Raw genomic sequence first — 6,400 nt, forward strand, 5'->3', positions numbered from 1 at the left:
TCAACAATGTTTTCTATTGCATTCCTTTGATTTGTCAATTTTGTAAGTCATTAATTGGTTTGGGAATAGTTGGCACATTTGTTAGATCACATAAAGAGCAAATGTTGAGCTTTGATAATAGCATACAATTACTAAATTATTGGCATACGCTAGTATATAAACGATAGGTGATCGAAATGAAATGAGTTTATATGTTTGATTCTTAATGTCTAAATCATTTTTGCGACCAAATAGGCATCAATGCTCGGAGGCCACAACCCTAACTCATTATTGTGAGCCGAAGGCCTTAGACACATTTTGTGCTTCACAATCCCTTCCATTTCCTTGGCTTCACAAAATTATGATGGTATCAAGTACACCCATTTGACCTCATTGTCCTAAGCAAAGTTTTAACCAACACACATCCATCTACCTCTACATACTTATTGGTTCATATATATACATTTGCTTGATGCAAATCATTTATAATTTTAAATATTCTTTAATATCACATAAAAAAATAGCATTGTCAAATACACATTTTCATGTATAGATTTAAAACACCAAATTAAGTGCAATGTATGTAAATATGGAAGTACTTTAGGAGTGATAAATGTAAATACATAAAAATTGTGTGCTACAATTGTAAATTTCCCTAATTATTTTTTTTTTCTTTCTTTACAAACACATTGAAATTTAATTTTATTCATTTGAAGAAGAACATGATTCTTTTATTCTTGTAATTAAGTAAAGTATTGAAACCAAATAGCTTTTTTCTATTAACCAACTAAATTTAGATAATTGATTGATTATGATTAAATTCATTAAAACTAGAAGATTTTAGAAGATGGGATTTACCTAATGAAATTTAACCCCTGTTTTTTTTCCTTTTAAGTTTGATTTAATTATGCTAAATAGATAAAGATAGTATGGATGGTTGCAAGCATATATGTAGTTAAGTTAATGTGTAAATGTAATTAAGATTTTTATGATAAACTAATAATATGCATATATTTGAGAGTCTAGTTTTCATGTAAGATGATGAATAATAGTTTATTTTAAAAAAAGGTTGATGATGTAACTTTTTTTTAATGGCTAATTTTTATGCCTTTTATTTTCAAATGATTAATGGTGTGCATTTGTTAAAAAGATAATGGAACACCTTTTATTTTTAAATAACTGATTGTGTGCTTGCATTTGTTTTTATAGCAAGTTCTTTATTTCTAGTTTGCATTTACTTGTTACTTGATATTTTGCAAAATTCGATGTGTCTAAAAATTCCTGATTATTTATATTGACATAATTAGAATTCTTCCTATGTTTTGGGTTTAGTCAGTTAATCATTATTTAAAACCAAAATAGCATATAGAGATTAAAATTCATAATCTTCCAGTTAATATTGGGGTTTGTGATTAGATTTTGAGTTATGATGCTAATGATAGAGACAGAGTACAAAGAAACTTACTTTTTCTCATGCACTGATAAACAATGTTGTAAGAAGATTTAATTTAAAATAGTTTGGGTATCCAAATTGGTTAGAGTATAGAGTGAAAATGAATGCAATGTATTATCGTTATTGTTATCCAATTAAGACTCAAGAATAAGTTGTTATAACTTAAGAAGATTGAGATTTATTTTTTAGTGAATCATTCAAAAATTGGAAAATAAAGAAAAAAGTGTTTGGCACTAATAATACATATAATAAACAAGAAAAAAGTATGTCGATTTAAAAAACTCAAATATAGTGTACTTCTACTATGTAGTTGAGTAAGTATGATATAATTAAAAAAAGGAACATGTTGAATGTAGCTCTTGATTGTGTTTGATTTCTTCTAGGATAAGAATTCTTATTTTATGGTTATAATGAATTATCTAAATTAGGTAATCAACTTAATTATTTTGAGTTACTTCTATTTATTTTGAACCATAATGAAGAAATAAAAAAAATTTACATATTTAAAAATGCTGGTACAAAAATTACAATTGACTCCACGAAATATTCAAAAAAAAAAAAAAGTCATGTTATTGCACCTGAAACCTGAGCATCCATTCTTAGAGATATAGTTGATTCTTACTTCTCTATTTAAGTGGGTGAGTCTTGTTATGTGTCAATAAAGAAATAATTAGTTGTAGACAGATATGTTGTTAAAATGGGGTAAGTTATTGAAAGATTTTTGTGTTAAATATATTTTTTCAATAAGTTCAGTTGCGCTTAAGATAGCTCTTGAAATTTGAATCCATATTTGCAAAATATTCATTAAGCTTACATATGACATGGAATCTTTTGACTTTATCTTTATAGTATATTTAATGATTGAAATTTTAGAATTTATAAATGAATTTTCATACTCTTTACAAACAAAATATCAAGATATAGAGAATACAATAAAGTTGGTGCAAGTATCAAAACAACATTAGTAGATAATGAGATAGAATGTTAATGATGTTTTATTGAAAGAGATGACTAATTTTTTTATGATTTTGAAATTGTGATTCTAAATATGAACTCTACATTTAAGGCCAATCTAAGATCAATACAAAGAGATAAAAAATTACAAGTTTGTATCATTATCTTGATGAGTTATCCTATATTGTGATTGACATATAACTTCAAGAGCTGAATAATTATTTCTCTGAATTAAATCTCGAGTTACTTCTTTATGTGGCATGTCCAAAGTCAGGTGATTCATTCTCTACTTTTGATACAAGAATGTTGATTCGCCTTCCAAAAATATATCCTAGTGATTTTTTCTAAAGTTAAGTGCCTTACTTTTGATGATCAATAATCCATTTATTAATTATATGCACATTAGTTATGATTTCTCATTTTTACATGACATTATTAATCTTGCAAAATAACTTATTAGAGCCAACAAGAATTGTGAACATCAAATTCTAACTACAAACTAATTATCTTGGCATTAATTTTATAAATAATATACTTAGATTCATATTCTTAAAATAATTCTTCCTAAAATGAAATAGCAAAGTTAAAAAAAACAATTCTTCTCTCGCATACTGGAAAAATTATTTCATACGCATGGGGTGTCTGATCTCCACCGTTGATCACAACGAAGATATATTTCGGTGGGCCTCATTTTAATTAATATTTAAAAAAAATGTTGTGATCAACGGTCAAGATCGGATACCGCATGCATTTTTGCATGCAATGTCCATATGAAATAATTTTTCCGGATATTGAGCTTGTATTTGTAACCTAAATACTTTTCGGGCGTTTACATGCATACCACACAGTTTTTATATTTTTACATATCTAACTCCTAAACATTCATATTTACATCCACACCACTCAAATCTTAACATCAGATCCAATGATCCAAATACCACCATCATTATCATTTTAGAATTGAAATACAATGGCTTCTCATGCATAAGTCTATGATGCCAAAATGTTATAAGTGTAAATATCAAATTTTGGGTGTTAGATATGTAATATATAAGAATTATGTGGCAAATGATATATATGCAAATTTACTAAGGTAATTATCTTTCACGAACAACTAATGGTGTGCATTTGATTCATTAGAATAATTTATTTTACAAAATTAGTAAAAAACTAATTCTTTTTTATTGTAAAATTTGGAAATTCAAATTGATCAAATTATGTTGTAATTGGACTAAAACGAACCAAAATTTAGTTTGATATAATTGGTTTAATTTTAAAAGAACCGAAATGCAATTAATTTTTAAAAAAATACAATTATTTTTTGCTTAATAAGGGCCTGTGTGGGCCAGCTTATAAGTGCGGCGGCGTTTTACCGTTTAGTTTGCGCGTTTTTGAAAACTCAGTCTGCCTCGTTTGGGTTTCAGGATAAGTTGTTTATCCTGAAATGCACAAGCTGGCCCAAACAGACCCTAAGTATGCGTTAAAAAGAATGTCAAATATTAAGTGCCAAAAGTCATAACTTTGAAATTTAAAATAAATAATATCCATGTTGATTTTCTTAGAATTTATTTATTTATAATTAAGGAATATATATATATATATATATATATATTATATTTGAAGAATCTAATAAAATAAAATCAAATCAATAATAAAATGGGGCATTTACATCCATGCCACTCAACTCCAATGTATTTACATCTTTAACAGCTCAACTTTATTTTTTTTACATTTATGCCATCTAACTTTTATAATTACATAAGAAAATATCACTATGCTAACTTAACTTAAAAAGTGAATATACCTTTTATGCATAAGTGACATATATGTAAAAATTGAAGTTTAAAAACAGCTGCAGCATAATTATTTTCAAAATGCCTAAAACACACAGACAACCTGCTTATCCGCAGCAACTTATAACATAACAATTTATTATTAAACTGTAACTGTGTCAAATGGACCCTATGGAGTAGATATGCAAATACATAAAAATTTAGTGGTATAAGTGGGCAATTTCATTGAAATAATGCATGTCATTATATATTTTTGACAAATAAATGGATAAAGGAGATGAGCTTTTCGTTTTTTTATTTGCTTCTTCATGCAATCAATGGTCAGGGACGTCTTTTCGCTCCGCCATTGATTGGTGTGGGCCCCATTTCTCTTGATTAATTTTAATTAATTTCAAACTTTATAATAAATAAATAATAAATAAATAAATAAATAAATAGATAGAGGGTTGAAAATGTCAACCATTTTTTGGCTACGTCTATGCATATGAAAGATGGCAGGCATTTAAAAACTAAAGTTTAATTGTTATATATGTAAATATATAAGGATTTACTGCGTAAATCATTCTTCTCAAAAATAGTATTGGGTTCCCCCCATAATGATAAATCTAATTACACAATTTTAAGGTCATTAAGAAACTTAAATGCTAAAACGATGATTTATGATTAATGAAATCAATAAGAACCATCTGATGGAATGTTTTGATATAATTTAACATAATATCAATCTAAAATTATAAATAAACTTATATTTTTTACATATGAAAAAAAAGGTGAAAGTTGAGGGCTAAATCTAAACCAGTGAAAAGACTAGAACCTCATTATTACCAACAATCAACAATGACTATCACTAGCAACTGTTACAACCCAACTACTATGACTTTTGTAGCCCAAAGTCGTCATATGATTGCTGCTATAGGATTACAATCTTATGTTTACTATTGTCTAACCATTGTGACTTAATGGGTGGCGGCCGAAAGAGGAGGCGCCGAAGACAGCTCGAGGTGGCGGCACAGGCCAGAAGCGAGGGTGGCCGGAATAAGCTGTGGCACGAGCCGGCACCTGAAGAAGTGACAGCCCAAACCAACGGTAAAGGCCTCTCGAGGAAGCATTAGTGGCAGGAAGCTACGGTGATTAGAAGAACATTAAAGCTGACTTGATGTGGTGATGGGGACTAGAAGCGGTGGCGACAGGAAGAAGCTCCGACTTAAGGCCAAAACCAGAAGTGGCGACCTAAGGCAGCGACAACAAGCAGAGTTGGTTTGACCTGCAGTGCATGATGCAGGGTTGTAGCTCCCTCTTAGGTAGGATCTTAACTTGCTCTTGCCCCAAGGTCTAGTTCCTCTACTATGAGAGGTTTGGGGCTCTGTTTATGGAGTCCAAATTACAAATAAGCCAGGAGTCTCAAACACTCTTGATCGTACAACTTAGAGAGATCCACTTAATTAGACAATTAATTGCCTTAACGATGTCAGAATTGAGTGATTTTGAGCTCGTTGTATTTATTTTGTCAAGACGCTCGATTTGACTATAAACATGACATACTTGACATATGTTTGACATTCCAATATGTCTGAAAAGCTTCCAAATGTGGTTAAATTGTTTGATTTGGGTTTGATTCAACTCAAATTGCTTCGTTTTTGGTACAGTTGGATCCGTCTCATTGAATAGATCAGTTTGACCATAAATTTGCTGAAATCGAAGCTCTAGATGAATTTTATTCAAAGCCTGAATGTTTCATAAAAAAATGATATCGAGATTTGTGCTATATCTTGAGATTGAAAATGGATGTTAAAAATTTATTGAAAGCTTATCAAGATCAAATCAAAATAATAATATTTGATTGAATATTCAATTTCCTCGTCTCTTACCTCATCTTCATATGAGCTGCGGACCAGAACTGATCTTCTATTTTCATAAATAAATAAATGAAATTCTCAGCGTAAATTTGAGGAGTTAATTTCATCTGAATTTATACTGCCAATTGATTTATTTATTCTGCTATTAAATTTCAAAATAGTTTTATTTTTGTATTTAATTTCTTATGGTTCATGAGCTATAATTTGATTTGATTTCATTGAATGATTGCCGCTGAAAACTCACGCATATTTTTTTTTTAACTATGTAAAATCATCAATCATGTGCTTAAAATATTGCTTCTATTTCATTTTTATTACTTTCATGAAAATGCCTTTATATATATATATATATATATATATATATA

This window comes from Phalaenopsis equestris, unplaced genomic scaffold (assembly GCF_001263595.1).
Source record: "Phalaenopsis equestris unplaced genomic scaffold, ASM126359v1 Scaffold000251, whole genome shotgun sequence".
In the NCBI taxonomy this organism is placed as follows: Eukaryota; Viridiplantae; Streptophyta; class Magnoliopsida; order Asparagales; family Orchidaceae; genus Phalaenopsis; species Phalaenopsis equestris.